General features: G+C 35.9%; 1 protein-coding gene and 1 long non-coding RNA gene across 4 annotated transcripts in view; one reads left to right on the top strand and one right to left on the bottom strand.

Moving 5' to 3' along the window:
• Window positions 1-1,814: 1,814 nt before the first annotated feature.
• LOC122237918 lies at window positions 1,815-15,747 on the bottom strand. Of its 2 annotated transcripts, none has more exons than XR_006216683.1 (3): window positions 15,650-15,747; window positions 14,798-14,875; window positions 1,815-1,902 (listed from the first exon to the last, which is right to left on the bottom strand). It is a non-coding gene; the product is annotated as an uncharacterized LOC122237918 (long non-coding RNA). The 2 variants fall into 2 exon arrangements; XR_006216684.1 differs by having other exon boundaries at window positions 14,798-14,871.
• The window catches only part of ADAM29 (ADAM metallopeptidase domain 29), an 82,111-nt gene continuing 78,110 nt past the window's right edge, over window positions 13,398-17,398 (top strand). Inside the window, exon 1 of one of the 2 annotated variants that reach the window (XM_042983595.1) lies at window positions 13,398-13,479. The gene's annotated coding sequence lies outside the window, so the exon portion shown is untranslated. The remainder of the gene's footprint in view (window positions 13,480-17,398) is intronic. The other variant, XM_015544287.2, reaches the window with a different exon arrangement.

Below are 17,398 nucleotides of genomic sequence, written 5' to 3'. Positions count from 1 at the left end.
CTCAAAGACCAGTTAGCTGTTTGTGATTGGTTGTCCTTAGGTTTTGATTTTTTAACCTTGAGATATTTACAGTCTTAGATGTCAGTTTGTCTATACTGACCACCATAGTATTTGAGATACCTCAGTCTAATGGTCTTCTTGTTCAATTAATTTAATAATTAAATTCATAGTGGTATAAGCACTACGCTTGGTCACCATCAGGTTTGAGTTATTCTTGTTTCATCATGGGAGAAAACAGTCTTGCTGTCCACCTTGCTCTTTATCTTTTTTTCTGTTTCTCCCAAGCACAACGAGACCATCTGTGGTACTGCTGATGTCTGTAAACATGCATTTAAGATGCTTGAGTCTTGGGGCGCCTGGGTGGCGCAGTCGGTTAAGCGTCCGACTTCAGCCAGGTCACGATCTCGCGGTCTGTGAGTTCGAGCCCCGCGTCAGGCTCTGGGCTGATGGCTCGGAGCCTGGAGCCTGTTTCCGATTCTGTGTCTCCCTCTCTCTCTGCCCTTCCCCTGTTCATGCTCTGTCTCTCTCTGTCCCAAAAATAAATTAAAAACGTTGAAAAAAAAATTTAAAAAAGATCCTTGAGTCTTAACACAGCACACCAGAATGACTACAATAATGACTATTAGGAGGAGGATAACACTAGGAAACTTTAGGATACTCCTTAGTCAGAGCTCCCATGAACTAAACCGGCAGATATCAAATAAATCAAAGAATGTACTGGAAGGAGTACCAACCTGTTTTGGCCAACTGACTTTGTTAATTTCTTTCATTTGTTAGACTACTGGAGGTGTTGTTCCAGGCACCACAGGAGGTATTTGTTATAGCACAGATTCCTCCTTCAGCCAGTAAGTAATCTAAGGCAATTCTATTATCTAAAGCTACCTTAGCAAGAAAAGCTAGGACTTTTGTTGTGCAGTCAGAGCCTTTAAAGTAGATTCAACGATAGTTACCAGAGTTAAGGAGCATTGTCTTCCTGTGCATTAACAGAGAGAAAAAACACATAGTAAAAAGACAAAAGGAGTAAAGATTTAATATTGGAGATGAAGATCTTGATCCATGATCTTTGGAGAGTCATTCACCTCAAGATGCCATCTGCTTCTGGGAAAGAACCTAGGGTCAATTTTAATTTTTGGTCTCTAGGTGGTGTGAAGTTCCAGGAGTCTGGAGGACCCTTGTTAATCGGGAGATGTGAATCCAAGGTTCAAGTCCCTGTAATTTGGCTGCTATCTGGATAGTGTGAAGGGCCTGGGATGGCCCCTTCTAAGAAGGTTCAAGAGAGTCTTTGTACGTAAAGATCGCAAATCAGAAAGCTGGGAGAAAATCAAAAGTGTGGTTTAGAGACTCATAGCCAGATATTTGAGGAAACTGAAAGAATTCAGCATCCAGACCTCATTTCTAGCAAATATAATTACAAAACAACAACAACAACAACAACAAAAAAAACCTAATTTTACAAAAAAGTCTAGTCTCATTAAACTTGGTCTGATAATTTATATAAATGCAGCAAGAATACTTATTGACCATATAGGTTCTTTTTAAATCTGCTTTGCTGGAGCTTCTCATAAGGAATTTTAGATTGGACTTTTAAAGCCTCTCCAGACTAAGAAGCCAAGCCAAAGACTTGCCATCAGACTTCACCTGTAATGTCTACAACTTGGGGTTAATTCCTTTCATCCTGAGGTCCTCAAGATGCCCTGAGGTTCCTGGGCCTACCAAGAAGTAACTCACCTGATGAGGCTGCCAGGAACCCTATAAACAAGGTACCAGTCTGTTTTTTTTACAAGAGGTTTTATTAACTCCATAAAGTCATCTGTATCTTCTTAAAACTGTATGGTTATATCTCATTTTTTGCACATCCCCAAATATGACATTCCAGTTAAAGCCTTGGTTTCCAATTGTGTCCTGTTATAAGTAGAGAAAATTCTTGTTGAACTTATGCAAATAATAATATTGTCATGAAAATAAGACAACTCAATAAGTTTCTAAATTCTGGAGGGATCAGATAGGGAGAAAAAGTAAATGTTTCAATTCTATTTCCAAAGTATACTTTGGATACCTCAGAGCCTGGAGCCTGCTTCTGATTCTGTGTCTCCCTTGCTCTCTGACCCTCCCCCACTTATGCTGTCTGTCTGTCACAAAAATAAATAAAAATTAAAAAAAAATTAAAAAACACAACTTTTTCCTTGAAACATCGCTCATTCCTTAATGTATTGTTTTTTCCAAATTTAAGGAAACCTTTTTCTCTTAAGCCGACTATGACTTGCAGCAATTTGGTAAGTTAGCCTTTATGTTTTTTTGTTTTGTTTTGTTTTGTTTTGTTTAACATTTATTTACTTATTATGAGAGAGAGTGAGAGAGAGAGAGAGAGCAGGAGAGGGGCAGAGAGAGAAGGAGAGAGGGAATCCTAAACAGGCTCCACACTTAGCACAGTCTCAACACAGGGCTTGATCTCAATGACTGTGAGATCATAACCTGAGCCAAAATCAAGAGTCAGATGCTTAACCAACTGAGCCATCCAAGTGCCCCTCAAGGAAAAAGTTGTAAGAAAATCTATAATCATGCTTACCAGTTTATTAAGTCCCATGTTATTAATTCTTATTCCACCTGAATTCTGGTTTTCCATTTGTTCTCGAGATTCTCGCCCATTTCAGTGGCATGATCTTACAGTTATCAGAAATCTATATTCTAGAGTACTTGTCAGAATCCTTCTCATAAATCTCTCTAAATATGAAGCATTTTTGCAAAAAGAATAAAAACAATAACTATCTACAAATGACAAATGGCCATGATTAAAGATCTGATGATAGTTTATTTGGTAAGGAAATGCCATTATTTCTGTAGCATATTTATAACAATTGGACCATACAAGTATTGATAAATCTCTATGAACCTCAAACAATTTCTGTGATACCTACATTAGTAATGTATTTGCATATACATATAACTTGAAGTTTAAGACTACTTCTTATTGACAATGTTTCCCATGTAATTAAATATATTAAATAAACCTAATTAATTTTAACACTTCTTTTTTACAAAGTGGAGAGACAAATTCTTTGTAATTTTCCAGGGATCATCTGGGAAATCTCAAAGTTAGTTTGAGGTCAAAAAGACCCCATTTAGAAATTGATTTTGGGTAGTTATCAAAACATCAAAAGGTTTGAACATTTGACTAAATTGAATCACAGATCATTATGAAATAATACTTATCTATGTAACCAAAGTGACAATAGAAGATTTTAAAGGCAAATGGAAAGTTACATGAGTGTGAACAAAACTTAGTTCTTTTAATACTGAGAAAACTCAGTTTTCCCGAGTAATCAAAGACCTGATAAAGACAACAGGAAGCATAGGAAATTATTTTGCTAAAACCTAAAATCTTTGCTTTCCAGGCAGATTACCCAAAAAGTAAAGAACAACTTTTTATACCTCTTACAGCAATCACATCAAGATAGTCCAAGAAAACATTGTCCTTTTAACAGAGAGAAAACAAATTCTAATTTCACATAAGTGTACTTTCAATATTGACTCATTATTTAAACACTTAAATAAACCCATTTCAATCCTAGTCAGCTTGATCATACATGAAATTCCTTTTCCAAGATTCCTTTCCCACAAATCTACAACTTCTTAAAATAATCATTCAGGTTTTTCCTGTATTTTTCCTCTTTCTCACTCTGCAGAAAAACAAAAAGCAAAATAGTTATCCTTCATTAGGCCAAATTAGTCTTTTTCCCTTAACAAAAATATGTCCTTAATACTTTTCTTTATCCAAAAAACACAATTTGATTTCCTTACCTACTTTCATATACAGCTTTCTTTTAGCCTTGCTATTCCTAGTAATTTTAATTACATGGATTGATTAGAATTCTTAATGCTTAGAAACTTTAATTTCTATTGAAAAATAAGAAGTAAGCAATTTGGACTGCTGTTACACTAGAATTCTATGGATTTGCAGGTTTATGAATGCATTTCATAATTTCTAGAAGTATATCTTTTCTCATGGTAAATTTATCCATGTGGCACAAGACATGCTTACTGATAAATGAAATATCTTTATTTTCTTTGTAATAAGACACCAAAACTAGATAAACTTGAATTCAAAAGTTTTGTTCATCATTTAACTTAATTTACTATAACTTTAAGTTTTCAGATTACCAAAAAGATTTGGGAAATTATTTTTATTTTTTAATTTTTTTAATGTTTATTTTTGAAAGAGAGAGAGACAGAATGTGAGCAGAGGAAAGACAGAGAGAGAGGAAGACAATCTAAAGCAGTCTTCAGATTCTATCTTAAATTAGATACAGTTAAAAGTTTAGAGCCTTATCTTACTGGGTTTCATCTGAATTATAAAAATTAGAGCTAAAACTGGATTAGGTAACCACATTTTTTTTCTTTTTAAAAAATTTATCTAAGAGGGTTGAAATCAAGAGTAAGACACTCAATTTACTGAGCCACCAGATGCCCCAGGCTTTTTTGGTAAAATTTTGTCACAAAGTATTTGTCATGTTCGAACCAAGTAATGTTAGAACTTTCGTTATTCTCTGCAATATTCTGTAAATATTACAGAAGGTTATTGGGCAGCATCAAACATCATCATGAGACAGTTTGAGATAGCTAGTATGTTTTAGCTTTTGAGGAGAGTTTGCTGTTTTCAATAAATCCTTTTCAAACAGAATTCAGAGCGAGCAACTTCCTTTATATATCAAGTATATCATAACTACTGAGGGCTGTTGATTTCATTTTATTTTATTTAAAAAAATTTTTTAACGTTTATTTATTTTTGAGACAGAGAGAGACAGAGCATGAACGGGGGAGGGGCACAGAGAGAGGGAGACACAGAATCTGAAACAGGCTCCAGGCTCTGAGCTGTCAGCACAGAGCCCGACGCAGGGCTTGAACTCACGGACTGCGAGATTCTGACCTGAGCGGAAGTCGGCCGCTTAACCGACTGAGCCACCCAGGCGCCCCATGAGGGCTGTTGATTTTAATAGTCAGCTAGGACATTGTTCTGAATATAGTCTTTAAACTAAATAATTGAGTTTCTTTGGATATTACTTTATATACCAGAAGTAAATATTTACTTTTAAATGTGTTGAGATATCTAAAAAATTAGAAAAAAAAAAAAACCTTTCCTTAATAGTGTGCTGAAATTATGAACAACCTCAAGGCCCATCTAACTGCTCTTAGTAAAGATGTTAATTAATAAAACTGTTGTAAATTGGCCAGCTTATATCAGCGCTGAATAGAATCAACAGGGATTAACACAGCATTTTGTAACACACAAAATTGGCATTAACCAATAAAAACATTGTGATGTTTTGATTAAAGTCTGCTTCCTTTAGCCTAGTTAGAGCTAGCTGTTAGCTCAGTGAGAGTTTGTCCTTACCATTATGTCTCTACCACGTGACAGAATTCGTGATACATAGTACATGGTCAATAAACACTGAATGAATTCAATGTGTATCAGACATGGATTAGCTTCCATTCAGTGGATGAGTAACTATCTTTTGGGGGAAACAAATGGCTTTTTATTTACTAATTTAATTTTGTAATTTGTTTAAGTCATAAAATGTTTGGGACTTTTTTTTAGGAAAATTAGGAGGCAACTAAAAATGTCACACAACCATATTAAGAGTATCATGCTAGGCCTTGTCTCTAAGTAACCAAGAGGTAATAAAGAAATGAAGAGGTGCCTTGGTGGCTCATTTGGTTGAGTATCTGACTCTTGATGTTGGCTTAAAATCAAGGATCAGGATCGTGGGATCGAGCCCGGCTTTGGGCTCGCCACTGAGCATGGAGTTTGCATAAGAGCTCAAGATATGCTCTCTCTCTCTCCGTCTGCCCCTGTACCCTGCTCCTTGCATGCTCTCTCTCTAAAAGAAAAAAAAAAAAAATGAAGGAAAAGGAGGACCCCTCAGTAAAGGGACCAATAAAAAAAAAAAAAAGCCAACAGGCAGCAGCGAAAGAGAGCACCTAGAGATAAAAGAGAATTGTTAAAAATTGTTCCTTGGGAATTATAAAATAAAGTCATAATTGATGTTTAAAAAAACACATTATAGTGCAAACCATAAGTTCACTTTTTTTTCACCGTGTAAACTGGAACAAATCACACGGTTTTTATGTTCAAAGTACTTCCATAACTCTTTCTCCTGTATCTTTAACTTTGTCAAGGAATTTAGGATTTAACAGAACTTTGCTGGTTAGCTATGAGGACAACTACTTCCTTGCTACACAGTGACAAAAGAAGAGACTCCAGTGTCTCCAAAGTGTTTATTGGTAGTACACAGTGCTGTCTAAAAGTTTTCACTGAGTGTTCAGGCTTCTTCTGCAGCAAAATGTCAATTCAATGGGAAAGATCATAGAAAAAGAGTATGAGTGGGCAACAAAGTGGCAGATGAGTTTCAATAACTGCAAAACACTGCATTTTGGTAAAAATAATTTTTAAAGTGCTCCATATTGATCGAAGGAGCCGAGCAATACAATGTGACCCAACAGAAGACGTGTGACTGTAGATCACGTCCAAGAGATTCTGGCCAGAGTGAGCCATTCAACAAAAAACGGCATGACAATTGCTTCTGCATCAAAAAAATTCAATCACATGTGGTACAAGACACCAAACCCCAATCTGGCATTGTATGTGGAACTCTGATAGTTAATCAAAAGTACATATACTGATATTGAAAAAAATTAAAAGGATAGAGAAATGGAGTTGTGGAGTATATTAATGTAAGAATAGACCAACATTTGTTATTTATTTCTGGTTTAATAAAAAAAAAAGTCTGAAAATAGATATAATGAAAATTGATAAACTCATCAAAGATGTAGAGTAAAATGCTTTTCCTTTCTACCTCTTTCACTTCTAGTCTGCTCACAACCCTTTGTAATTGGCTTAAATTCCTGTCATTCTAATACAGTGGATGCGGCCTTATCTTGATATTACTCAGCTTCTCAGAAAAATTTGATATAGTCCCCAGATCTCCTCTTGAAACATCTTTTTTTTCTTTTTAATATAATTTATTGTCAAATTGGCTAACATACAGCGTGTAAAGTGTGCTCTTGGTTTTGGTGGTAGATTCCTGTGGTTGAAACATCTTTAATTCTAGTGACACAAGACTTAGCTGATTTCCCTTCTTCTCCATCTCTTGCTGGATTTCCCTCTTCTATTTGATTTCTTCGTATTAGAATTCCCCAAGATTCCTAATGAGACACCTTCTCGGCAACCACATAGTCTTTGTGCAATGTCATCTAGTCCTCAAGACCAAGACTTTCAAATTTATGTTTTTGGGCCTGATCTCCCAACTGAGATCTGGAATCATATTTTGTCAGACTCCTTGACATACCCTCTTCGATATAGGTTGGGTCTTAAAAAAAAAAAAAAAAATCTAACAAGTCCAGAAACACAACTGTTAACTACCTTCCCCATCCCTGCCAATTGTTTCTTCTCTTGATCACCTTTCAGACAATGGCACCGTCTAATATCCCAAACTTAAAAGATATTTCTGGTTCTCTTTCTCTCGACCCCAACATAAAACCCATCAGCAAATTCAGTTAATTTTACTTTCAGTAGACTCTAAATTCCATTGCTTCTCACTATCGTTACAAATAGTACGTAGTGTAACATTATCACCTAGAACATTATAATAGCTTTTTAACTGGTCTATCCACTCTCATGTAACAACAGTGTTATCTAGTCTTTCCAGAATAATGAATAATGACAGAGTGAGGGGAAAATATATCATAAAAATGATAGAGCTTCTAAAAATATAAATGAAGTAATTTCACGCTCCTTCCTAAAAGAAACAGGATAAAACCTCCAATGTTACTTACAATCAAAGTAATTCCTTTTACCATGGCCTACCAGTTCCTACCAAATTTGGCTTCTGCTTATTTCGAGGCTTACTTTGTATCTGTCCTCCTGTTCACTATACTCTAGTCAAATCACCTTTTTTTCTGTTTTCAGAATATGTTATTTCCAACACAGTGTCATATTACATGTTTTTCCTCTTGTCCCAAAAGTTCTTCATGAAGATCTTTGCATTACAGCATTACAGTATTGCATTCAGGTAATGGCTCAAATGTAATAGTGGGCTTTACTGGGCACTCAATTTTAACTAGTACAAATACTCAGTTCTGGGACATGTTATATCAAATATTTAATTAAGGGTATTATTTTTTATAGCATTTATTTCCACTTAAATTATCTTTTTATTCATTTATTTTCTACAAGTTTGTTCTCTCTGTAAGTAACTTATTTTTCTCATTCACTGTCCTGCCCCACATAACTACAACCATTTGGGCTCTTTTAGTATTTACCTAGTAAATATTGTGAATATGCTCTTCAAAAAAATAAATGGTGTTATTTAGGAAATCATACCATTCCTGAACTAACAGCTATTTCTGGTTATTTGAGAGGCATTTTTTTTAGAGAATAGTGTATATTTATATGATGATATGTTATCACAATATTAATAAGCAAATATTGAAATAAAAAGTATTATTTCAATAAGTAATTGAAATAATAGGATGCTCATTTAGAGAAATTATAGAAGACTTTCTAAAACTTAATTTAAAATAAATGTTTTAGGTTAATAATAAGGCTGTATTTTCTTGACATATGATAAAATTCAGTTTATTCAAATGTATTTAAGAAATGATTCTTCATTGAAAAGACCTATAGATTAGAAAGCATACCTGTGACATAGAACTCATTTGAATTAGAATTTGTAAATAAACACTAATGGTGACAGACATAAAATAATAAAGCTTAAATGTTTTACATTTCTCTCCATATTTTGTAAGCTCATTATATAACTCAAAATTTCTTTATCTTTGCTCACACATTAAAATCATTCTAGATGATGTTATTACTCTGCAATACTTTGCAAACTATTGAACTACTGCAATAAGTAAATTAAAGGTAAGGAAAGTAAAAAATAGATTATAAACTTTCAATAAATGCTACTCTTTCACATTTACATTTATAATTATTCAACTTCATTATAAAAATCTTTAACTTCACAAATTTGTCTCTTATCACTGCAGATGAAAAACTATTCCCTGTGATGACTACTACAGTTTTCATGGTAGCAAAATTTTGGTTAATTACTTATGCTCACGAAATATCTGCTGAGACCTTCTATTACAGGGACCAAAATATTTTTGCTATTTCAAAATACATGATCACATATGTACATATGTGCACATGTAAATATGTGTGTAAAATAATTGCCAAGATACTGAGTCAGGTTAGTGCCATCAAGTCATGTTGGAGCTTATGCTTTTTCATACTCCGACTTATGTACGGGGTGAAGGCTCTGTTCTCTGTTACCTAGGAGCTGTGAGCTTTATTATTTCAGCTGTCCATGTGGAGCTGTCAATATAGGAAGGAAGTGGAAGTTATTACTTTAAATGATCCATGGTCAATACGCAAAAATGTTGTTCTTAGAAAACCTACACTTTAAGATAAAATAGAAGAAGAATTCATATATGGCTGCCCCAACAAACAAAACAGGATGATCTTTGGCCAAGTAGAGTCTATAAGAGCAGTGTCTTGGCCTCAGTATTTTGATTGATCCTCAGCAATGAATGTACTCGGGACTTTACAGTTCCCTGATAGTAACCAAGCATTTCTCCTGCCAGGGAGATTTAGGCCAGGCCAGATCCTTTTATTACTGCTATGTGCAACACCTCTTCTCAGTTTAACTCCATCTCTTTCCTTCCCCAGTTGAGAGGCTCTCTAATGCTCAAATATGGTTTGAAAGTAAAAAAAAAAAAATTCTGAATATTAATTGTTGCTGTACAATCTTATTTCTCCATAAAGTGAAATCTGAGTTGATCTGTGAGAAATGACCCTGCTAAATAATAAACTTAAGAGTTAGCAGGTGCAAATCAATTGGGAGGAAGAGATGGAAATAGATAGAATGTAAAATTGGGTCATGGAAGTGAATTGTTGGAGTTGCTACTGAATAAGAGATGCACCGCTCATTGTAGGCCTCATCATTCTGCTTGTGATCATTCTGGACATTTATGCTTTTATTTTTTGAAGGATTTGAATATTTTCAATACTGAGGATGACTTTCAGTTACAGGAAGAGAATTGTCTTTTGTTTTTTTGTGTGTGTTTTTTTTATTTATTAAGATAATGGTAACTGAGCACTGATGCATTAATTGAATTGTGACAAAAAAAAACTGTGTTCCTCTGAAGTTTCGTCTTCCTGTAGGATACACACTGTGAATTTTTAACACAAAAATAATTTAACACAAGCACATTTTATCTAGAATTTAAATGAGGATTTGTTGGGGTGCCTGGGTGGCTCAGTCAGTTAAGCGGCTGACTTTGGCTCAGGTCATGATCTCGCAGTCCGTGAGTTCGAGCCCCGCGTTGGCTCTGTGCTGACAGCTCAGAGCCTGGAGCCTGTTTCAGATTCTGTGTCTCCCTCTCTCTGACCCTCCCGTGTTCATGCTCTGTCTCTCCCTGTCTCAAAAATAAACGTTAAAAATAATTTTTTTTAAATAAATGAGGATTTGTTTCAACTAAGTTGGTAACATTTAACTTTTTTTTTAATGTTTATTTCTGAGGCAGAGAGAGACAGAGCATGAGTGGGGGAGGGGCACAGAGAGAGGGAGACACAGAATCTGAAGCAGGCTCCAGGCTCTGAGCTGTCAGCACAGAGCCTGACATAGGGCTCGAACCCATAAACTGTGAGATCATGACCTGAGCCGAAGTCAGACGCTTAACTGACTGAGCCACCCAGGTGCCCCAAGATACACATTTTAAATAAACTATACTTCTCACTATACTCAGTGTTATTCTGGGCCATATATTATAACAAAGAAGGAACTTTGTATAAACCATATCATTTAATATCATAACAGTATTAACTAAAGATATTTGGCCTCATAAATATCCCCTAGCTTCACAAACCAACATTGGACATGATTTGATAATTTGAGATAGATAATCTCACTCACACACACCCACACACACACACATTTATGTTTCCCTTTGACTTTTTATATAAGCTTGTGGGCTGGTCAAGTTTGAGAAGTAAAATGGCAGAATTTAGTTCCTTTGAGGACTACTTCTTAGACTTTGAATTATTTAAGAAAAAGGAAATATAAACCTATTTGGATTACTATGTGTTTAACCTGAGAATAACCTCCCCACCCAACACCACCAAATAAACCAGAGATTGACTTACAGGTTTGTAGATATTTATATATGGATACAGATGTATATAAATTCACTGGTAGGATCAGTGGGAATAGCTTTCAGTGCCTTGCCTATGATTTTAACCTGGAATGGCATTTTCCTTTCTGATATGAATATATATTATTGAGGTTAGGATCTTAGTCAAACTCTTAGTTTTATAGTGCTATTAATTTTAAAAGTTGATTTATTATATGGCCAGATATTCTCATAATAGGACCACTGTTGACAAATTATCCACAACCAAACATGAACCACAGAATTAAAGCATAAAATTATTATTGCTAGTTCCATCTAAACAAAGCAATTGCTTTTGAAATTAGTGTTGTGAGTCATATAATAAAAGACACACGAGTTATTGTTTTGACTTATAAGCATTTTGTTCATAAAAACTGATTACAATAATTATGCAAAAATGGAAATAGGAGCTTAGCATTTAGCTTTATTTTCTAATTAACTCTATGATTTATTACATCACCCAACTCTCTTACACAGCTGGTGGTCAAGGAATTTCCAGAGAAAATGGCTTTAAGACACAGGGTTGGAGGGGTGCCTGGATGGCTCAGTCTGTTAAGCCTTTGGCTCTTGTTTTCTGCTCAGGTCATGATCTCATGGTTCGTGTGATGGAGCCTTGCATCAGGCTCATGGAGCCTACTTGGGATTCTCTGTCTGCCCCTTTGCCATTACTCATACTCTCTCTCCTTCCCTCTCTCTCTCAAAATAAATAAGTAAACTTAAAAAAAAAAAAGACAGTATTGAAAAACACTTTAGATTTACTTCAACCAAAATGGTAGGAAAACTGCATACAAAAACAGCTCCTGGGTTCTGATGTCATATCAGAAATGTGGAGAATTGGATAGTGTTCCCTCTTACTTTACAATAAGAAAAACACCTTGAAAAACTGCAAGTTCACAATGTTCCCATCAGATAATGAAAGCTGCAAAAGGAAAAAAAATTAAAATAAAATCAGGAATGTTGGAAGCACTCTCAGGGAGAAACAAGATCCAGGAATTTGCTTACTTGAGACATAAAATATTGAACGGAGCGTAAGCTGGTAAAAAGGATCAGCTAGAAGATTTTAACTGATTGCTAACATCCGAGTGCGGGTGAGCATGAAAGCTGTAAGCCACATGGGACAAATATGTTCACACGCCTTTATAAGCTTTTCCTCCACACACCCCACCAGATACATACAGAGATGATTGGAGATGAGATATATATATTTTTCTTTTTTCTTAAGAAAGCTTCCCTGATGGTGCTGTCTGGGGAGTGAAAAAGCATGCACTGACTAATGGTCACCTAGTCTCATCTTCTCTGTTTCCTTCTGGAAGCAGAGCCTTAATATGCAAAACCTGTTGCCTGAGGGTACAGTTGGGAACCCCAAGCAGTTGTGAGAGAATAAGGCCCTTACCCAAGGGCAAAACACGTACTCAGCCCAACAGTAGCTCTGGAGGAGGGGCATGGACCTTTGTGAAGGCCTCACATCTGGGACTTGTGTTTATATAGTACCTAACTAGAATTGCAGCTTAACCAGAACTTTCGAGAATGACCCCCACCTCTCTAGCTCCTGACCACCACACTAACAAGATCTGAGTAAAAATAAAAGTGGAATATATTTAGGAAAGATGTGAGAGATCTGTTCGGCTGAGCAGCACAGAGTGGAGAATAAATGTGAAATTTCATGTAGGAAAAGAGTAAAGCTAGAATTGACAGTGAAACTATTAAATCCTACTTAGCAAAGGCAGAAGGCTGTCCTTAAAAATCTTTCTTGCAGACTCTTTTTTAATTCATCAATTATATGTACTTTGAACAGAAAGAGTATTAGATAAATAATTGTACTCTGTTAGCTCAGAAATAACAGGGGCAAAAATAAAGGGGGGGGGGGCGGGAATTAATGAAGTTTCTCCAAGGGGAAATCAAGTGACCAGTTTTCTTTTACCTCATAGGGTCCAATTTCTCTAAATAGTTAAGGAAATCTTGAAAGTTTTTGATTGATATGCCCTATGACACCTGGCATCTATCCTAACACTTACTCAACTTCTCCCTGGGAGCCAGCAACTATCATACGCTGGGTACCTGTAATAACCATCAAACATTTTGTATGTCCCAGCCCAACTGTTACCATCAGACCTTTAACTGAGAAACATTCTTTCCTCCTTTGTGACATCACATCCACTAACTAAATAGGGTGGTGTAGGGGATTTACTGTAAAACAGATACTCTCCTGATGGCCTACTCCTGAACCTTCCTGAGGACTCTCATAATCAGGTCATAGATAATTTAAACATTAATTTACTTGTATTCTTAATGGAAGTTGAAAGTCTAAGGAGTAATCATATCTCTGGGCATAAATTATGCTGGTTTTCCAACATATTTGGACTGAACCCAATATTCAGACCGAACCCTGCTAACATCTACTTACATCCTTCCCTCTAAAACCAGAAACAAAAAAGCACCAAAATCAATGCAATGAAAATCTAATAGAGAGATTAGTCATTGGATACCTTGTACTTTTCCTTATAATGCTTGTATTGTCTGGGGTAAAAAAAATCCAAAGGTCAGAGATACATATTTATTCAGAATCTCAGCAGTATAAATGTAATAATCATTTCCTACTTACCTATAGTACCAAATCCAAATATTCTCTTATCTTTAGTTTACCATAAGGCTGCATATTTCATAGCTTTAAGTCTGTTTTCTGTTCTTTTAGCATCTTTTTTTTATTCAAAGAGTCATTTCTTTCCTTCCTCCTGGGAAAGCCAAAGTCCTCGACAAGGATTTCAAGAGTATTTTCAATATTTTATTTTTTATCTCATGTATCAATTATCTTTTGTTATACTCTAAAATTCAGTTGAGCTCTGGAACCAATTCTATCTATCTATTTATTGTTTTATCTCTAGTAGGCTATACACTTTCTGAAGAGAAGTTAGTATTTTGTTAAAGTTTATTCTTTGGAACATAATGTATCCCAAAGAGAGGTATTTCTCACTCTTGAAAAATTGTAACACGTCAGAAATTTCCTAGGTTTGTAACTAAGAGATCACACAGATGATTCCTAAGTCTCACTGGAAGGCAATGTGTTCCAAGGGTGTTCATTTCCTATTGCTGCACAACGAATTAGCACAAATGTAGGTGCTTAAATCAACATACACATATGTCACAATGCCCATGGGTCAGAAGTCCAGACAAGGCTAGATGGGCCCTTTGCTCATGACTTTGAGAACTGAAATCAAGACATTAGCTACATTACAGTTCTCTTCTGAAGCTTGAGGTGCTCCTCCCAGCTCATTAGGTTATTGACAGAATTTAGTTCCTTGTGGTTATCGCATTAAGGTCCTCTGCTTTTAAAAGCTGCTGCTACCCACTGGCAGCTCTAAATCCTACTTCTCTTCTTCCAAAGAAGAAGGGAAGCTTATGACTCCTTAAACACTGTTTCTTAAGTATCTAATAGATTTATTAAAACACCCATTAAAAAGTTTATTACAATATCCCTAGACATCTAGATTTAATCGTGTTTGTTAATTAAATCTTAAGATGAAAACCAGAAAATATCAGGCAGGATACATTGTAACAGATCTCAACTCACCACTAGAATATGACTACTTCCCAGAGGCAAAAATATGCCCAAGTGACAGAATTTGTTGTGGTCCCAATAGCTTCCTGGCTAGGTAAAAAGAAGAGGGTTTATATGTACAGTAATAGTAGAAAAACTTTTGGGATGGTTTATCATTTCAGAAAGCTTTAGAGAAAATAAAAGTGCTTCACCTAAGAAAGGATCCTAATTTAGAATGGTCAGCAAATTGTAGGCATTTAATAGCTCTAATGGTTTTCAATAAACTGGCTATTTTCAAGATAGAAGTCCCTTCAAAAAGATATTAAAGCAAAAGAAAATGCCCTGGTTAATCATTATGCCAAACAGCCTGTCTTCACCAAAATCTCACTTCTCTCTCTCTCTCCCTCCCCTCTCTCTCTCTCTCTCTCTCTCTCTCTCTCTCACACACACACACACACACACACACACACACACACATACACACACAGACACACACACATCTATGCAGAAATTCAAAAAGAATATTATGAAATATTATACACTGCCATCCTTTTGTTCCAGAGTTACAAAAAGACATTTATTAATGGCTGCTTGTGACCTCAAATGAAATCTTGAAAAAATTTTACATGTCACTACCCACACATTTAGGACAAATTGCTCACTGTACTCAATCAACATTAGTGAAGAAACAGACTTCATTGCCTATTGTTGATGAGTGATGCCAAAAATGTACGATACTATTGACAAACCTGTGAGGAAATTTTAACCAAAAACAGATCATTGGGTGGTCCCCAATAACTGATATTCAGTTGGCAGTACAAAAGTTTACTGGCTATCATCCAAAAGCTAGACAAGTATGTGTTACCTTGTTAAATGGTTATCTACCTTAAGGTTAGTAGCTGGGGACATCATCCATTTTCTCCCATCACTTTTAACTCTCAAAAGAAGAGTTAAATGAATTCAAGAATGAGATAAACTAGGTGTGCCTGGGTGCCTCAGTTGGTTTAGGGTCTGACTTCAGTTCAGGTCATGATCTCATAGTGAGTTTGAGCGCCTCGTGGGGCTCTGTGCTGACAGTCAGAGCCTGGAGCCTGCTTCGGATTCTGCATCTCCCTCCATCTCTGCCCCTCTTCTGCTTGCACTTTGTCTCTCACTCTCTCTTTCAAAAAAATAAAAAATAAAATAAATGAGATAAACTAGACCTTAATTTTAGGAAGCAAATCCTAACCACTTAAAGGAAATTCTGGATTTTTGTTTTCTGTTGAAGCCTATTCACTTCATTTTTAAATAAAAGAACCTGAAATAGGGTGGATTCTACATGCTGTGGTTCAGAGACTAGACAGTGAGAGCTAGACAATGCCACCAACTCTTGGCCAAAATTATTACTTAATTGGACAGAAGCAGTAGTTCAGAATAGACCCATTTTAGATATAATACTGACTTTTGAGAGTGAATATATGTAATTTTAGGAGAAGACTATAGTGCTTGCAGGCCTAGAGGTTTCTCTGGCATTTTATTTTATTTTATTTTATTTTACTTTATTTTATTTTACTTATTTTTATTTATTTATTTTTATTTATTTATTATTTTTTAAATGAAATTTATTGTCAAATTGTTTTCCATACAATACCCAGTGCTCATCCCAACAGGTGCCCTCCTCAATGCCCATCACCCACTTCCCCCTCCCTCCCACCTCCATCAACCCTCAGTTTATTCTCAGTTTCTAAGAGTCTCTTATGATTTGGCTCCCTGCCTCCCTGGTTTTTTTTTCCTTCCCCTCCCCCATGGTCTTCTGTTAAGTTTCTCAGGATCCACATAGGAGTGAAAACGTATAGTATCTGCCTTTCTCTGTATGACTTATTTCACTTAGCATAACACTCCAGTTCCATCCATGTTGCTACAAAGTAGTACTCCATTGTGTATATAAACCACAATTTCTTTATCCATTCATCAGTTGATGGACATTTAGGTTCTTCCCATAGTTTGGCTATTGTTGAAAGTGCTGCTATAAACATTGGGGTACAAGTGCCGCTATGCATCAGCGCTCCTGTATCCCTTGGGTAAATTCCTAGCAGTGCTATTGCTGGGTCACAGGGTAGATCTATTTTTAATTTTTTGAGGAACCTCCACACTGTTTTCCAGAGTGGCTGCACCAGTTTGCATTCCCACCAACAGTGCAAGAGGGTTCCCATTTCTCCACATCCTCTCCAGCATCTATAGTCTCCTGATTTGTTCATTTTAGCCACTCTGATTGGCGAAAGGTGGTATCTCAGTGTGGTTTTAATTTGTATTTCCCTGATGAAGAGTGACATTGAACATCTTTTCATGTGCCTGTTGGCCATCCAGATGTCTTCTTTAGAGAAGTGTCTATTCATGTTTTCTGCCCATTTCTTCACTGGATTATTTGTTTTTCAGGTGTGAAGTTTGGTGAGTTCTTTATAGATTTTGGATACTAGCCCTTTGTCCGATATGTCATTTGCAAATATCTTTTCCCATTCCATCAGTTGCCTTTTAGTTTTGTTGGTTGTTTCCTTTGCTGTGCAGAAGCTTTTTATCTTCATGAGGTCCCAATAGCTCATTTTTGCTTTTAATTCCCTTGCCTTTGGAGATGTGTCAAGTAAGAAATTGCTGTAG

Source organism: Panthera tigris, chromosome B1 (genome assembly GCF_018350195.1).
Source record: "Panthera tigris isolate Pti1 chromosome B1, P.tigris_Pti1_mat1.1, whole genome shotgun sequence".
NCBI classification, from domain to species: Eukaryota; Metazoa; Chordata; class Mammalia; order Carnivora; family Felidae; genus Panthera; species Panthera tigris.
Note: the sequence above shows the minus strand (reverse complement) of the source record. Positions and strands in the feature narration are given on the sequence as shown.